The sequence below is a fragment of the Netta rufina genome (assembly GCF_964035555.1).
Source record: "Netta rufina genome assembly, chromosome: 1".
Classification (NCBI taxonomy): Eukaryota; Metazoa; Chordata; class Aves; order Anseriformes; family Anatidae; genus Netta; species Netta rufina.
Window position 1 is genome coordinate 111,900,764 of NC_140123.1, and position 19,351 is coordinate 111,920,114.

The window sequence follows — 19,351 nt, forward strand, 5'->3', positions numbered from 1 at the left end:
AATTCTCTTCCTTACAATTAGGAGCTAGAGTAGGAAATTTATTTATTTATTTTTAATTTTTAAGTTACATCAATGTAGATTAAAGAACTCAGAAATCAAAAACACATCTATGAAAAGCCATTCATGTGCTACACATGAAAGGATTATTGAATGCCTAATTCAATACATAATATGCTACCATAAAGGATTACCAACAACCCCAAAATACTTTCAACAAAACTGAGTCAACTTTCCACACCAACAATATACCATAAAACATGAGTGTCTTCTTATGGAAAGACAGCAAAAGTCATAGTTCTGTGTCCAGAAATATTGTCCCACCAGAAGTTTTGGTGTGGCCTTTTGGACATACTGTTCTCTTATGGCATTCTAGATGTAAACCAATATAATGAATGGGGTTTTGTCTTATTGATGAAAATCACTTAAAACGCCAGACTATGATAATGTAATACTATAAAACATCAAAATACACACTATGCATGTTCATGATTTAGCATACTTGGAATGCATCAGTTATGAATAGACATTTAAGATTACTTGCCTACTAAAAAGAAACATGAGGTTAAAATTGAGAAAACAGGAATTGAAAACCTGACCAAACTTTCTCATCTTTACAGTTATTTTGGTTAAATCACAGTATGGTATTTTAAAATTTTGTATTAGGTATATAGAGGTATACATACAAAACATATCAAAGCACATGTTCAAATTACCCATAACATGCAATTGTGAGTACAATAGCAAGATAAGGACCTTACACATCATCATTCAAACATGAATTCAAATACTATAGCGCAGTAATAACTCCACCCTACAAATTCTTTTCTTGTAATATGCACAGTATCAATACATAATTTTTCTTTAAAGCTAGATTTCTGAAGATGCATTTCAACTACTTAAGCAGTAGAACTTTCAGTGTCTACCCAGTTCAACATTACAAAGAAGGTAATGGTTGGCCTTTGGTCTACTAGATTGAGAAAATACGGGAAGTATAAGTTCAGTTTAAAATTTTTAGAGCAAAGTAATAAATAACAATAAAAATAAAGGAACAAAAAGGTACCATTTAGAAACATGGTGAAAAGAACAATTATTTGTTCATCTTTTTCTGTGGAAGAGGAAGGTATTACTTCAGAGTCAAGTATTCATTTTCAGCAAAATCCCAATCAGATGATTCAAGGCCTACATGAATATTAATAGAGGAAAAATCCCATATAAATATGTAGAAAACTAGTATGTGAGGCCAACTAAGTTCCAAAAACAAGTAAGGTTTCTATACAGAAGTGGGGGAGCTTGTGCCCAACTCCAAGACCTTTCACACAATCTTCCTGTAAACAGAAAAAAAAAAAGGAGGCAGGGAAGTACACTTCCTGTAAGAGTGAACTGATCCATAGTGGCAAAAGTAGCAGAAAAAAAATCCCCAAACCTGTAGCTCCACTGGCCTGAAATTCGAAGTGGAAAAAGGAATTCCAAGTGGAGCCAGATGTGATCAGGAGTGGGATACCTCATCACTTGAGCATATATCTAGGAACTACCCAGAAAAATTGAGTCACAGAATATCTGAGTTGGAAGGGACCCACAAGGATCACTGAGTCCAACTCCTGGTTCTCAAAGGACCAACCAAAAGAAAAGATCAGAACACACGTCTGAGAGCGTTGTTCAAACACTTGAACTCCAGCAGGCTTGGTGCTGTGACCACTGCCCTGGAGAGCTTGTCCCAGTGCCTGACCACCCTCTTGGTGAAAAATCTTTTCCTGATATCCAGCCTAGAGGGTAGGGTAAGTCAAACTATTTATGGGCAACCACTTTTAGAATTACATCTCCCAATTGCAGCAAGAGTAATAGGACCTTCAGACTAGGTTATCTTAAAAAAAAAAAATAAATAAATAAAACAACACATACTTTTATACAATAACCAGACAATAGCCAATGGTTGGCAAATGTTCTGCTACCTCTCATGGGATTTTTACATTGCCAAAGGTTTTTGACCTCTGGGTTTGGCACACATGCAGGAAGGACAAAGCCACTACTTCATCATTTATGGCAACATCAGGAAAAAAAATCAGATTTGGTCAAAGTTGTGTCATAGAGGACTAGTTAGCACACTGCTTGTCTGTGTACCACTGCTCCCAATTTGGGATTTTGAAATATGATTAAAATATACCCTGCAGCAAGCAGTACACAATATCTCAAGTAGATCTTGGCTTTCAGAAAGGAAAAGGGGACTTCCACACTCTGATGGGCCAGGTCTCTTCCCTTTTGCCAAGCACGAATGCACACAGCTTGAATTAATTCAAGATTCCACAGCCATGGAGGATTTAGAAAAGAAAAGCGTTTAATTAAAATACATAGCTCCAAACCTTAAAATCTTGCCAGTAGAGGTTCTTTAAAAGAGAAATAGAAGGGTGTCTCAGTTGTCAATCCCTATCATGCCACCATATCTGTTAAATAAGAAAAGGGCATAGCACCTTTTTCTCCATAGATAAAACACATCCTACAAGTTTAAGCAGTATACAAATATAACCACAATGCAGATGTTTTGAAAAGTGTAATAAGTTTTCTGAATTCGTATATCAAACCACATTAAAAGGAGAATGCGTAACAGGCTTCAGAGAGATCTCTAACAAAATTAATAATCAGAATAAAAATATAATAGGTAGGATGACAACAGTTTTTAAAATTGAGAGCAGTCCTCAGAACTGGAATAAACTAGATTAAAGCAAAAAAAGCCGTAATATACTACTGTCTCTTAAGAATATTACAGAAGAAAATCACAAAATATGCTCCCCTAATATGAAATTAGGAACTAGGAACTAATAAAATATGTGAACAACGCTCTCAGACACGTGTTCTGATCTTTTCTATACTAATAAATATTTCCTTCAGAAATTTATATATTCACTTCGAATCAATACTTTGAGTTGAACTTAAAAATTAAAGCCCCAAAGTTTGCTGCTAGCCATATTGTTAATAATATAAATCTACTACTTGTGTAAGAAAGCAAAAGGTTCAACATTTCAATAACAGGTATCAAAGACTAAAACAAGAGGGGTTCAAACATGGGCAGTGCTTCAGTTTATTCATAGCAGATTTTACACGTTCCATGCCTGTGCCTTTCCACTGTGCTCTGAGCTGTGCTACTGACAATTTCCAATTTGTGAGAATTGATGCATTAGGCAAGAAAAATATTTAAAAAGCATTTGCAAAAATACTGAACAATAATCATCCAAAAAATGTATTTTCAAAAAATTTTAACATCTAATGTTTCTACCTAACCACTGTACTGAAATGTATTGCATAAATTATGCTTATAAATACAGCTGTGAGCTTGTTGGTGCATAATCTTAATTACTATTCCTAGATATTAACTGCAAATGAGGCAAGTTCCACCACCCCAAAACATCAACATCAGAAGTCAGACAGAACTCAATCTGTGATAATCTCTGACAAGGCCACATTCTTCCTTTGGTGAAATGCAATCCGCTTTTAATTTTTTAGAGGAGTATTCCTCCCCCACCATGACAGCCAAGAAATATTAAAAAAAAAATGAAATTCAGTGCAACAAAGATGCTGAACAGTTTACCAAATACGCACTCTTTTGTGGTGGTGCATTGTTTTGTGTAAACATAGTGGGCCTACAGGAAAGATAGGAGAGAGACTCTTTACCAGGGAGTGTAGTCATTGGACAAGGGGAACTAAAAGACAGATTTACATATTAGGAAGAAATTATTCACTGGCACAGGTTGCCCAGAGAAGCTGTGGATGCCCCATCACTGGAGGTGTTCAAGGCCAGGCTGGATGGGACTTTGAGCAACCTGGTCTAGTGGGAAGTGTCCCTACCCATGGCAGGGGGTTTAGAACTGGATGATCCTTAAGGGACCCTTCCAACCCAAACCATTTTATGCTTTAAGTTGTGTAAAATTACTCTTCTCCTAAACCTTAAAAACAAACAGAATTATCTTATTGGCAATGTCAACACTATAATGTTGTAGCTCCTCCCAGAACACTTAACTTGACATGCATGAGAGGTGGCAAAAGCTGCGGCATTTAGACAAGATGACAGCAGAGACTACCTTCAAACTGAGTCTCTTGGCATCCCAGTGTACTGCATACTTACGAGATTTTTCAGTGCATTTTTCATCTTTCAAATGAGACAAACCTGATACTACTGATGGAAACAGTAGCAGGAGAAAGTTAGTTTGTACTGGTGAAGTTCCAGGACTTCCAATGAAGGAGTGGAGAAAAAAAATTTGGAAAAAAAAAAAGATTTCAAAATTCTATTTTAACATTGTAACCAGCAGTGAAACTGATAGGAGATTCTATTTTACTTTCACTTGTGGCATAAAGCAGGAGTAAACATCACTGAAACAGATGAACATGGAATCTGAAGATCAGGAGAGAATATGACAAGTAATCCTTACATTTTTTCAAGTACAAGGTATGAGATAAGGCTACAGACCACACTAAGACTTGAGTTAGATGAAAATCTCAACTGTTTTCGTATCTCTATGAACTACTTTACAATCTGTTTCCTTTTAGAACTTCACTAATATTCAACAGCTGTACAGAGAACACCATAAAAAGCAAATGATATAACTTCAGTCTTGTTCTAGCTATAATACTGACATTTGGTTTCAAAAGTGTTCCCCCTTTATTTATTTTTCTTAAACTAAATACTACAGATTTGCAAAAAATCAAATACTACACTTATATTTAGAAATCTGCAAGAGGTGTTTATTAGAAGTTAGTAGGTTATACTAAAGGCTGTAAGAACCATGAACATTACCAAAAACAGACTAACATTCAATATGTGAAATGCAGTTTTAAGCATTAGTTTTTCGTAAGAAAGTGTTTTAATTATAGCATTGTACAAAAAAAATAAACATAGCAGACTAGTTTCAGTGTGATGGAAGTAGTCATAACTTCCCTGAAGACGTGAGGGTTATTTCAATTGTGTCTGAATCTTGACTATTATCTTTAAACCACTGTTGGCCTCTTAAGTGAGGCATTATCACAGACAGAGTGCGCTATTTAAGACATGTTCAACTGAACATTGGCATGATTTACCCGGTACTAGCCATACAAAGCAGTAGATTTGTTTATATCAAGCTCCACAGTAAGAAGCTTTTCCAATTAATAGGAATAGTTGCATCAAGCAGATGAAGATGTCTATTTTACATGGACTGATATCTAGGTAACTTCACATGTACTGGAAGACACTTCTCCCACAAGCTGTCACAGACTGATGAATTAATAGTGAGTTCTTAATCTCAGATAAGAGTTATTCAGGCACTGATCCCAGCAGTAGCTATGTAATCTAGGATGGCAGTTTTAGTATCCTGCACAGCACATTTTACTGTATTCAAAGAAAAATGCATGGACACCAGTTACTCAGGCCCAAGCCCTTACTCAGTAAGGTAAGGAATGGAAGAGACCATCTGACCTTAGGAGTTCCACACATTTTGCTTCCCAGGCTAGAAAGTTCCCTCACCTTTCTCATTAACCTTTTTACTCTAAGGACAATTCTTTCAAAAACAAGTGTTCTTTGCTTACAAATGACTAACCAGTGTATCTTAGCTCATTCCCTAGCAAGGAAGGTTGTGGCATGCAGCATATTCAGATATATGTACTTAAGTACATAATAAGACCTCTGGGTAAAATATTTTATACAAATCCTTTGATGTTGAGCAAAATACATATGGATAAATTTTAGCCTTGCATTCGGGGGAGAACTGAAGGAAAAAGCAGTGCCTGAAAACAACACGCAGTAATGGATTCAGGAAGACAACTTGTTGATTTCAGCCACCCTGCAATTGACTAGGAATACATACACAAAGGCAAGTCCTCAAAGGTCATAAATTGTATTACATATCTGGCAACAGAAGAAAGTTTTCCTTTCTAAATCAAGGAACAACACACATAAGGGTCATGCTAAAGAGGTCTTGAAGGTATCAGAACTAGGTAATTCAGAAATGTAACTGTCAGTTACTTACACAAAAATGGAGGCTTGCATTTGAAGACTCAGCAAACCTGAAAAGAAATAATGTGGCTTTCTGACATAAATCCCACACAGATGTCCATTTGGAACAGGTCAAATCCCTAATAAGTACGGACTACATTCATTGTATAAAACTGTTTCTTCAGATAGCAGCAGTCTGAAGAAAGTTACACGTACAGGTAACTTCTGTAACCAAAATCAGTTCGGTAAGCACTTATTATATCCAAAGGGGAAAAGAAAAAGGAAATGGCATTTTTTTTTCCTTTTTTTTTTTTTTTTTTAATTTTTCCTATTATGGTCATTTAATGGAAGATTTTATTACTTGTCCTGGGCATTGGTATTTGCAGTCTGAGAGTCTGCAAAAATCTACAAGTGAATTCTCACTTTCAACTGTTAGTTGTTGACAATCTTTTTGATCCTATTTCCATGGAAACAAGTCGAATCATGAAAATAAAGAGAGTTTTAGAAGTTTTTAAAATTCCCTTACACTGTCTCCAGTGAGATGATCTCCATAGAAATGGGTTCAGAGAGGTCTAAGCTAGAAAGCAAAAGAGAGGACCTGCACTTGGCATGCAAAGTTGCTGACTGCCATCTACAAACGCAGATTTAAACTCCTAGCTGCTGTAGTGACATTCAAGCAGAAACAGCTATACTACATAACAGAATTTCAGAAAAAAAATCTCTTAATGTGTTTAGAAAATAAACATTTTAGAGTACAGTTCACAGCTAAAAGATTACAATGGAAACAGCAAGTTTAAAGAACATTATGGAAACCAACAAGTTTACTGTAGAGAAAAAAAAAAGCAGACAGCCTCTGTTATCCATGCATTTACCCCCAAGTTTGTATAGCTAGCAAAACAGAAGAGCAATTGAACTACTTAATCATTTAGGTTGGAAAAGACCTCAAAGACCATCAAGTCCAACCGTTAACCCAGCACTGCCAAGTCTATCACTAACTAAACCACATCCCTAAGCACCATATCCACGTGTCTTCTGAATACCTCCAGGGACAGTGACTCCACCACTTCTCTGGGCAGCTTCCAATGCTTCACAACCATTTCAGTGAAGGAACTTTTCCCAATATCCAATCTGAACCTGCCCTGGTGCAACTTGAGGCCATTTTCTCTTGTTCTATCGGCTGTTGCTCAGAGTGATAGACCAAACCCCATGCCACAGCTACCTTTGAGGTAGTTGTTGAGGGTGATAAGGTCTCCCCTGAGCCTCCTTTTCTCTAGGCTAATAACTCCACCTCCCTCACCTGCTACTGGAGCTCTGTCACTAGGTGGAGGAGCTCCTCCACACAGGCACACCTCCCACAGGTGCTCCTGTACCACCATAAAAGCAGGGCACACCCCACAGCTCAACACCTGAGTAGCAGCACTTTCCTACCTGGGCTCTGTCTGGGGAGCTGCCTCAGTTGTGCTGGGTGCAGAGCTCAAAGAAGCCATGTCCTCCGGGTGGGCTGTGACACCACTGCTTCCTGGCAGAGCCAGCAGAACCCCACCTCCCTGCAGCCCACCCTCTGTGCCAGATGCCACACTGTGACTCCAGTGGCTGGGGCAAATGCCACTGCTGGCCCTGCCTACTGTTGTGTGATGGCAGCCTACGCCACATGATGGGACCGACCCCTGTGCCCTGGGGCAGCCTCAGGACAGGAAACACCTTCAGTCTGCCAAAGCTGATCACCTCAGCCAAGTCTTACATTTAAACCATGCCAATTTAAAGTCTCTTAAGGAATGCACACAGACATGTTAGGCTAGCTCTGTAGAGCCATAACTACAACTGTGACTCAGGTTTAGGGGAAAGGATGACAACAGTTTTCTACATGGGCAGCAGCATATAGGCACCTATCACAGTCAGTGGCAAACCTCTCAAAAACTGTAGAAGTGTAATTGGAAGAGAAGAGCAAAACCTGAATTAAAAAAAAAAGAAAGTTAAACAAGAATATAGGATGGAAAGTGGCAGATTATTTAGCCTGTTTTGGTTCTCAAAATACAAACATTAATAGGTCTTGGACTGCAGAACATTTGTTCTATGGCTGAAGTAGCCATGATAATGCAGAAAGCTGTTAATGCACTCAAAATGTTAAACCCCAAATAGCAAGTCGCCTCCCTGTTATTTACACGAAGCATTAAGTACTAGAACAAGTGCAAGTATGAGCTTCTCCAAATGAAGCTTCTCCTTCCTCCACTCTGGAAGTTACTATGGTGTACATAAATGTTTTCTTCAGGCAAATGAGACTGAAATTCGGTGAGATTTTGTAGATGAGCCTTGGAATCCAAGTGAGACAACCTTCAGACAGAAATTCAATCGTCTGCCACTTGTGGATTAGCCAATGTAGGAACATTGGGATAAGATGATAAAATAAGACAGCGCTGGTTGAGCTCTGTAAAAAATATTGTGAGCCTTTCAGAAGGTAAAGGGAGTCACACATCCTGATTGTGATCCATTGCACATATACTAGAAAAGATCAAACTCCAAGAAACATAATTACATTTGAAAGTACCTTATTGGATAGGTGCTCAAACTACTGAGGCAGTAAATCCATGTGACCAGCATCTAAGCAGTGTCATAATGCATCAAGGAAAAATATAGCCATGGAGTAATGTTTCTGCTGTTTGTATACCACAGAGAGAGCATTAAACGTAAGTCTGAAGTAATAATACACGTTCTTTTCCATTTTAGACCATAGGAAGGCAAAGCAGTATTGGGAAAAGGTGATATAGGAAAATGAAAAAAAGTTGGTACACATACACAGAGACTGTTCATAGCAAACCAATGCATAATTGAAGCCGAACACTAGCTTATAAAATGTCATTCTCCTCAGTACTCTGGAACAATACCTTTGTTTTCCTAAACATGTTATGAACTATAAAGACTCGATGACTTGCATCAAAGATATGCAAGGATAGCATGCCAGACTGTAATTTTCTTTTTAAATGAGAGATGGTAGTAAAGCCTCAGCAGGAGGTAAGAGATGCCACAATACTGTGGTGAAAGTGCTGCTGATCACCTTTCCAGAGGCATCGTTATGCCTCTGGAATGCAACACTGCTATTCCATCTGCTATGTAATGCAACACTCCCACTGTATTCAGAATTGAATGGAAAGTGAGAGTAGAAAGTCAGCTCCTTCTCCAGATACTGTGCATCTTAGCTCTCAGCCCAGCAGTATGCCCTTCAAAATCTGCTTGTGTGCCATCTTTGGGTCCTGTGCCATTTCTTTTGTAAAACAGAGGTCAGAAAGCTAAGAATATGTACACATAATGATGGTTTACAGGTACCTGATACTAGAAGAGAGCTGGATTCAACTGATCATAAGACAATTATCAAGGATGCTGCCAGGAAAAACAGGTCTTGTGCTGAAACAAAATGATGAACAATGCTGATGCTGGCAGGCTAATGAGAACAAGAAGCTGGCAATCCTCATGTGTCTGACTTAGACTTGCAGGATTAACTAAGAACAGAAAAAAACAGAGTGGAAGGGACTTTTACAGAAAAACATTATTTCTACATTTAGGGTGTCTCTAGTTCAGAGACTTGTACAAATTCAGAAGTTTCCTGTTAATCTTTACCATTTATAACCAGCTTAGTGCAGCCATGTCTGTACTGTACCAAATTCGACCCAACAAGCCTCATGGTACTGGAGCTGGTCTTCAGCCTCCTCTCCTGCCATATCCCTGCTTCCCATGGGCCTCAGCCCCTCACATTGTTTTGGCCACCTAAAAAGCCAGAACACTGTCAGGGCAGGGAGAGACACTTGGTGCAAAAAGATCAAGTCCTTAGTCTGAGACTGACCTTCCCTGCTCATGATTTAAAGCGTGCAGTACTGCTACTTAAATGACTGACTTTTTTTTTTTAACCAGCCAACACCTGACAAAATAATGTAGTGCATCAGATCACAAAGGTGAGTTAAATGCATAGAGTTTCAAATATTACTTCCCTTTTACTTAATATCCAGGCTTTGAACCTTCAATTTAGTATTTGAAATTCTCCTTCAGCACTGGAGAGATCCTCTTTTGCCTTCACCTCTTCAAGAAACAGAGCTTTAATTAAATACTATGGAATCACAGCAAAACAATAGTCCTGGCTATGTGCCCACAGAAACCAGAGCGTAACTCAGAGTTTACCATTTTTATCTCCTAAATAATAACTCAAAGAAAGCATTTCAGTTCCAACGACAAAAACTGCACAAATACTTAAGCTTTCCCAGTGAAATCTGACTGATCTCAGAGTCTATTGCTACACGGGCATTGGCACATTTAAATTACTGCAATTAGCAAGCAATCAATGGGGTTAATATGGATGAAGTAAAACCTTTAAGAATATCTAACCATTGCTCCTTCCCATCTTTCCCTGATTCTTCAGGGAAGCCACTAGAGCTTTGAAAAAAATTTAAAGTCCTGCCATTTCTGCTTCTTATTGAATTAGTACTAGTCAATTAGTGGTTTCAATTAAAACTATACCAAACGGAAACAATTAAGAATAATAATTACACAAATCAGCTATATAAAGCAGTCCATAGATGAAAAGCCTTACAAACACTAACACATTAATTCAAACTAAGACATAAAACTAAAGAAGCAAAACTAAAGATAATTAGAGGAAGGTAAAGTGACAGATCACTGATTTTTACCAGCATACACTGCAAGTTATAGTAATAAAGAGCTTGCTGTTTCGGTGTGGATGCCTTTTATCTGACACCATGCTCACCTGCACAAACTGAAGCAATAGCACTTAAACTTCACTGCAGCACAACAATATTCCTTCAAGCACATTGCTGACAGGCTCCTTCAGAACCGCCCGTCATTCCCCTCCAACTATTGTGCTGCCATGTGAAACCGAGCCTGCTCCCATGGCACGTGGCAGGCTGAAACACCTACTACCAAACTGCTGATGAACAACTGAAGATGTTCATCTTTCGTTGATTACTTTGTGTGATCATCATCACATTAACATGTTATCACTATGTAAATAACATAATTTATTACTTCATTTTATTTCCAAGCTGCTTATCCATTTGCAAAAATCAGTATCAAAAGGGGAACGACCACAATTAGAGATGGAAGAATTATTATAGGCATAGTTAACTTGCTATTACTTGGCTTGCAAGGGGTTATGTTGATACACTCAAGTGAATGCCAGAAGGAGTGGCATTATATCCTACTGTTTAACTGAACCCAGAAGTTCTCGAAGTAAGATCTGAGAGGTGAGCTGGAAAACTAATTACTAGAAGGGTAGTAAGCTGAATAACCTAAGCAGCACAATCTATTTGCTTTCAGTTCCTAAGTTTATTCACACATTCTAGATACACGCATTACAGCTTCAGATGTTTTCCCAGTCAAAGCACTCTGGAGCACAGAAATTCTGCAGACTAACTTCCATTAGAGCTTGGAAATGTGTTTAACCTGGCCTCCAGAGTACGTTTAGAAACAAATATGTGAAATGAAATTCAGGAGCCTGCAATATGAGTAACAGATTCTCAGATGAGCATACCAGCCTCAGCCATGTAGTCTGTGAATTCCAAAGCAGAAACAGAAGAAAAGAAAAGGGTAAAAGAAGATAAAACAATCACCAATGTCTTCCAGCAAATCAGTTTGCTCATGTTTCCCAAATAATTGCATATTTACTGAGAGCTTGTATAGTACTGTCTCCTGTGGGAGCCTAACCTCAACCATACTAATTTTAAATTACTGGAGGAAAAAAAACTGCTACCCTTCCCTGGTGCTCATCCAATGTCTGAGTTGACAAAAGGAGGAAGCATCAAGCTCTTATTATCATGCTGTATATATAAACCAGCATAAGAAAAAATAACTGGAGTCAAGTCCAATGTCAGAGCAATCTGCTCTGCCATTTCTTCTTCCCTACACAGTGGTCTGTTCTCCTGGTATGTCTGAGTAAGAGATATTAGCTATTATACTGAATAATGAATGTGCTTTTTCAGCCTCCACCATCCTCATTGCCCAAGTTTTTAATTAGATAAAAACCAAAGATATTTTGTAAATCAATTTGTGGCAAAGTTACTGAAAGAGAAACATTCTACTGTATCTTGGTTTATTTAGATACAGTAAAATTTCATGTAGCTTTATTCATAAACTGTGTAAAATAGAACCCATCTATTCTTTGTTGTATGCACAACTTTGAATGACATGGGTAGGTACCAAGTACTGATTTGTTCACATCTATATATTTGATAGAGTAGGTCAGTCTATCTGCTTACATGGGTTTGCAATCTCTTTAGGTTCATCCAATTTAGGGAACAGCTAGAAGTTTAATGAGTAACTCCCTGTGATACATAGAGGTGTTCAGTAATTATTTTCTCAGAAGTCTGTAGTTCCAGTTTCTGAAGGGAAAAAAAAAATACAGTGCAAGATAAATCTCTATCTTCTATTGCTCTATTGTTAGTTCAGTAAGCATTGTTTTCTTAGAAGAATAAATAATTCACCTTAAGACACAACTAACAAACTTTGGTTGTCCAAAAGAGCCTTGTTTGTAAGATGAGACATCACTCACAGGGCATTCTGTGTTAGGAGCATGTCCTGAGAAAGTTGGCTGCAGTTTCAAGGAAACCATTTGTCACTGATTGATGGAGGCATAAACATCATTTGTCTTATCTGTTTGAAGGGATCGGTTGAACATAGAAGTAAAAAAATAAAATGTAGTAGTATTCCACCATATCAAATGCTTTACTGCCACTGAATATGATGGCTAATGAAAGCATCTTCACTGCACTCTTATGGCAAAGATTTTGAAGCTTCTCCAGACTTACAGTCCTATAAAGACAGCTCCTTTCTAGCTGCAACATTAACTGTCAGTCTTCAACTGCTAAGTCTTTTCCGCAGTTACATTGCGTACCAAAATAAAAGTAGGGCTTAATTTAAAAAAACACCTCGTAGCTGTCCTGCACAAGTTCATGTTGATAAAAGTCAACATCATGTGACTACATTGCCATCCCTCCCCAGACGTCTTCATGACCACATGCTGGGTACCAAGTGTCTTGTCTATCCAGTACAAAATTCAAAGGAATCTATAAAGCTGAAGACAAAGACAGAAGATAGTAAAAAAAAAAAAAAAAAAAAAAAAAAGTAGCAATGCAAATTTTCCTCAACCTCAAAATAAAAAAAAAAAAGCAAGAAATTTATGAACTACTACAACTCTTAGTTCTGTGAAAATTTGAGTGCTTGAGTTCAAGAACATGTTTTACAAAGGATACTAAGCTTAAGATGAAAACTATGTGGCTCAAAAGTACACTATTTATGGCAAAGATATTTAAACATGACATGCTCATTTGCTTTTAATCTTAGGAGATTTTTTTTAAAGTATATTGATAGCATTGTGTTAAAAGTTAGTTCTTCTGTCATGACCTACAATAATCTTTGCATTTTCCAGATTTTGCAATTGCAATAGCAGCAACTGGCTTCCTTAAGTACAAGGACACTTACTTCACCTGACAGAAACCTAGAGACATATTTGGACCCCACTGTAGATAAGCTGATATGCAGCCATGCAGAGCATCCACATGCTAATAACAATTCATGACAACTATGGGCATTCAGGGACCATCAGCTGCAGATCAAGTTAGATAGCAGGTTCATTTTATCATTCACCAAAAGAAAAATCACACTTGCTGGCATGCTCCTCCCTTCCCCCCACCATGAACTGCCTTCAGTTGTCACAACCGTCTCTCCCACATGACCATACTACTTGAACACAATTGTTGAGATATTAACCCAATGTACCTACTTCTTATATTGCCTGCCCACATGATGTCCTTTCAATGCAAAAATAAGACTCATTTATGCATGCAATTTCTGAGCAGCAAAAAGAAGGAACAGATTTTTGGCATCTGTTTTCATGCATGTGTGTTGGTTTTCAGTTTTATGAAGGAAGGGCACTAGGAAGATTAGATTTTTATTTAGAACTTCTACATCAGTGGAGGTCTTCACACCATTTAAGATATTCCACGACTGTCTTATCTGGTCATTGAACACATGCACACCAAAAAGCAGATAATTTTATAGAATGTTACTCAAAATGTTTTCATTGGATTAAGCTTTTTTTTTTTTTTTTGCTATAAAACCCACAAAATATTGTGATTTTTGTTACTTAAATTATGCTTTTATCAGAGCTTCCAGTTTTCTAGAGTGTAAAAGGATGAGTATTCATAGTGGCAAGGGGATGAAAGCAGCTCAACTCAGTTTCAGGCGTCATGAACCACAGAGAAATTCCATGCTGTAGAAGAGGTTCCACAAGAACCAAAAATCCAGGAAAAGGGAGTACAAACTTTCAGTTTGTATCTTCCTATTCCTCTCTCTCTCACTCCAAGAAGTATCCTACAGACCACAGCAATTAATATGTCCACTACACTATATGATGCAGCCGGTCTCCTAGCATAGTATTTAATCTAGGAGGTGGTTTTCAGAAAGTTTCTAAAACTCTGGCTCCTGGTAGCAGAGCTAAATAGAGGCTCTTAGAATGCAAGTCTGCCTCATAGTTTATATTTAAAAGAAAGATAATCTATTCTAGGTCTAGATGATCTTTCAAGGTTCCTTCCAATCCCTAACATTCTGTGATTCTGTGATAAATCTATCATACTGTTGAGTATATAAACTATTACATCAAATGACTATGATAATTGTTTATTAGTTCTCTGATGTTCATTCATTATTGAATGCTTCTTGTGATTGCAGAATAACAACTACATAAGGCTTCCAGTTTCCTTACAAAAGTGACTTATTAGCATATGATCACACTGGAAAGCTGAATTTGCAACTAGTGACAGTGCAAAAAAATCAAAAGCAGCAATTCTCTCTTCTTACAGATATGACCTAACAGCCTTTTTTTTTTTTTTTTTTTTTTAAACTTCATCAACTCTTTGACCTTTCTGCATTTGGGACAACACATGTCTCTCCACAAACTCTGATTATTTGGGGAGGAAAAAAATGGAAGCTTTTTACAAGTGAAGCAGCTAGCAGGGAACACCAGGTCTCCCCACGTAAAGGAGCAAGGGACTGAGACTGAGAATGCAGACATGCAGACAATCCAGAAGAGGTAGAAAAGAAGCATATAACTCCAGACACTGACAATCAGTGTCACTCCTCAGCACATTTCTCTCTTTGTCAGTCACAACCACGTAGACAGGAGTAGACAGACAGTAATAGGGTATGATTAATTGAAATAGGATGTTTCTGTCAAATTTGCATAAAATGGATAAGTTATTTTTACTGCATAGTGTATATATACACACTCACATGAATTGCATCATTCTTCTATACCCCATCTTCAATACAACACTCTTAGGCATTCTGATAAGGCAGAAATCTTGAGACTGATTCCTTCTTTTTTTTTTTTTTTTTTTTTAATATTTTGTCAGATTCAGGAGACTTGTATATATAGGGGAGTTCCAAAAATTTGTGCACAAAACATTCTGGACTATATCATCTACTAATCATAGTCTTAGTACCTTCTCTGAAAGTAAGTACTCGCCTAGAGCATGGTGTGCTTAAGTTCAAATCATCGCCCCTACTCTCCCCTTCCAAAACACAGCAAAACTTCTCCCTAGCCCTTGTCAACTTTTTACTGGGACATTATGTTCTCAGTTTACATTCAGGTAAACCTGAAAGTGCTGACCAGGCAGTTCCCAACTAGAAACTACATGGTACTACCTACTACTATACTTGTGTGAGATGTAGCATATTGCTCTTCTGCACAAACCTGAGATGGAGGATGGTCAAAAGGAAAACTGTTTGTGTAAACTGATTTGCATAGACTATTGACCTGCAATTCCTTCACAAGTTCTCAGCCATCTCTTGAAGCAGGTATATTAAAATAACAAGTGTACATGTGTATGTATTTGTGTCTATTTTCTAATGAGCTATATGAAAATAATCACACTAGTTTTCAGAAACTAATTATCTGGTTATTCAGACAGTTCAGGTAAGCTAAAGTACTCTAAAGTTCACCTTTATAGTTGTTGCAGGTAAGAAGAGTGAATTGGCTGTAGGATGAAAGAGCAACGCAGTTGTCAGTATTTTTGTACTTAGCTGCTGTACTGGTCATTCTCTGAACTAACAGAAAACTTGTTCTTAGTATAGCAGCTACAAAACTGGTAGATTAATCAAAACAGAAGACAGACAATGACATGGAATATTACATACAAAACTGACATTTGCGGTACATAAATAGAAAAAAGCACTTATAGTAAAGCCTCAAGGTAGGAAAAAACATAATAAATATATGTAGATGCATTACACTTTTCAAGATCATAGTCTAATTTGTTCTCTTTCTAGAAAAGAATGAAATGGGATTTCTATATCTGACCTTATACAGATCATTTCTTTAAAATCTGATAGAGGTACCCTATTTTTTGCAGATTTCATAATCTTTTGTTCTTCACGTGTATTCTTACATACCCTTTGTATATGCAAAAAGGGTATTTGGACCTATGATTTTGAAATGGAAGAAAGACACTGAAAAATTTCAGGTGAAAGTCACTTCAGCATCTTCTGCTCAACAGAATAAGCTATTTACCATAAAGACCAAATTTAGTTTTCATCCATATGTTGTCCCAGCAAGAAGAAAACCACACTACTCTACAGAAAGTTCACACTGGGACTAGGAAGTGTGAAGATTTATGTCAACTCAAGAGCTCGTAAGTACATAGTATGTCAATAATGCCATCCTTTTGACACTTCATAGCATCTGAGGGCTCAGAGCTACTCCATACTTCCCAAGTGTTCTCTCTCATTCTGGGTGTCCACCAACTCTACTTCCTGCTACTTAAATTTCTTCCAAGTTATGTTCTGAAGGTTGTCCTTGGAACTATCTTCCAACTACTATTTAATGACATATTGCTTGTGACCAAGACTTTCAAATCCTGTTTCTACCCCTACCATACCAACAACTTGGGACACTTGTTCCTGCCACTGTTCTGCAGTTCACAGCAGTTCAGTTGTTTTGGGCTGAAAAAAGGGCTGTGACAGGGACTGTTGCACAAGCCAAGATACTTCAAAATACAGGCTGCTCCTCTTTAATTACACTTTATGACAGAAAGTTACTTTTAGTTATCTCAGCAATGATTTACAGTAAACTGTAACAGCACAACAGAGAAAGGTGTGGTAGTGGTACAGCAGCTTGGCATGCTATCTTTGCTGCCAGAGTATCAAGAAGTTATACAGTCAGCTACCATGAGCTCCCTACCCTTTCTTTTTCACATTTTTTTCATGTTTCATGAATTCAGTGTTACACAGGATAACTATACATACAGTCCCTAACCTTATCAACATGGACAGATCAGATAACCAAAAAGACAGTTTTCTAATGAATCACACAGCCAGGCTCTTCAATTTTTCTGCCCAGTGTTATAGCTCCCTGACCCTTCCAGAAAATCCAGCTCTACCTCCCTAACAGTTTTCCACAGAAACATTCACATTAACAGTCACAGCATGCCCAGGAACAAGGCAATATGCCTGTCAATGAGAAACTTTCTGTGAGCAAATCCCTGGCTCCATCCACTGGTGTTGAGGCTGCTGGGCACAACTTAAAGCCTCCCATGAAATCTGCCATGGTAGTCTTCCATGAAAGCTGCCTCTGCATGTAAGTATAAATGCCACCAGCATTGTAAGTGGACCCTTGACCACAACCTGCAGATCTAGAAAAAATCCAATTTAACAAGCCCTTCAGGGTACGAGCTCCTACCTCTCCAGTTGCTTCCTGCCCGTGGTCAGCCTCCATCCTGAGGATCTGAGGGAACAATGCTGACCCCCACCAGCCCAGTGCCCCCCTGAAGTCAGTCTTAACAGGAAGTTTAAAACAACACAGGGGTGTTCTTCAAACTACTACCACCTCAGCACATTGGTACTGAACACTTATAATCAAACAATTGTCCTGTTTGTGGGATTTTGGCAGGTGCAGGAAGGCCAGGATGATGAGTAAGAAGAATCAATGTAGTGAATGTAACACTAAAATAAAAAACTCTGATATGCAAAACAACAGTTCTTCAGTCAGCTCAGGCAATTCAGAGCCTCTGCTGGGAAGATTAAATACAGAGCTAGAAAAATTAGCAAAAAAAACTGGCTTTGGAAACACATATTTGGCATCTTTGAAATCAAGAACTTAAGTTTTTATTTTTGTCCTCACTGATGCATTTTGTCCGTACTTTTTTTTTTTCCTCCTACAGAGTTCGCAAAATACCTTTTATTCTTTGGCAGCCACATAAAAAGTAATTTTAAAACCTCTGGGTGCAGAAACTCTCCTTTGGGGTTGTACTGTTTACAGGACCTTCCTTGCTGTGTAGAAACGAGCAGGTACTTCAGGCTGAACGATGTAGCAGCTACTTAGAGCTACGCTGTTTTTAACGTTGCTGCCAAATAAAGTTTTGCTGGAAACAGCAATGAGTAAATTATACAGGTTCTTGCCTTTTTTCCCCAGCAACTTGTTAACTTATATTTTCCCACAGAATATTTGGCCTTCAAAATTGCTGTTCTGCTGAAATGCTTTACAAAAATACCAACAATTATGCTATAAAATGTCACGAATCAATAGCACTGCATGCAATATCTAATATATGCTAAACCCCATGAGCTTGCTCTATTTTTTTTCAAGGTACTTTCTGCTTACTTTCAACATTAGATTGTTGAAATGGCTATTATGCTTTAAAGACACAAAGAGCTCCAGTAATCTTTGATAATATAGACAAAACTGGCTCCCCCACCCCAAATGAAGTTTGTTAGGGAAATCACAGGAGGAATAAAACATCAATTCTAGGCAGCCCCTCCATTTGTAACCTTTTCATCAATCTGCTCATGGCATTTAGTGTTTTTTTTTCCCCCTACTTTAAATATAGAGAATATTATACAGCTGTATTTTAATCTCAGTTTGAAGTATTTTAACTTATGTGACAGATAAGATCATAAGCTTAACAAATTCTGTCACATACACAAAAATTATTGCAAACAAATAGCTTGGGAAATATTGCTTTAGGTATTAAAGCATTCTGAGTTAATTAAAACATTTTAAAGGAGAAAATGAGTGAGCATATGAACCAAAATATTGTATGCATGCTAGAGTACAATTTAAAGCTTGAAAAATTTGCAGGGCTGATTTTCTAAGTACACACTTCAAAATATCATTCATTTCTTAAGAAAACAGAGAAACTGACATTGTGCCGGATGACTTCTGCACAGCAGTAGCTACTTACGAATACTTTACAACTACTTATATTCCAATCATTTATTTTTCAGTTTGCATAGTACCAAATCAGACTGTCTTGAATGTTTTGTTGTTTTTGTTTGTTTTAAGTTAGACGGGACTTGTTTTGAATATTATCATTGGTCATAGTCCTGATGTAACTACTGAAC

At 37.6% G+C, this 19,351-nt stretch overlaps 1 protein-coding gene across 1 annotated transcript in view; it reads right to left on the reverse strand.

Annotated features, from left to right (window-relative positions):
- Positions 1 to 19,351, reverse strand: part of EPHA6 (EPH receptor A6) — a gene marked incomplete at both ends in the record, with an annotated part of 508,114 nt that overhangs the window by 382,927 nt on the left and 105,836 nt on the right.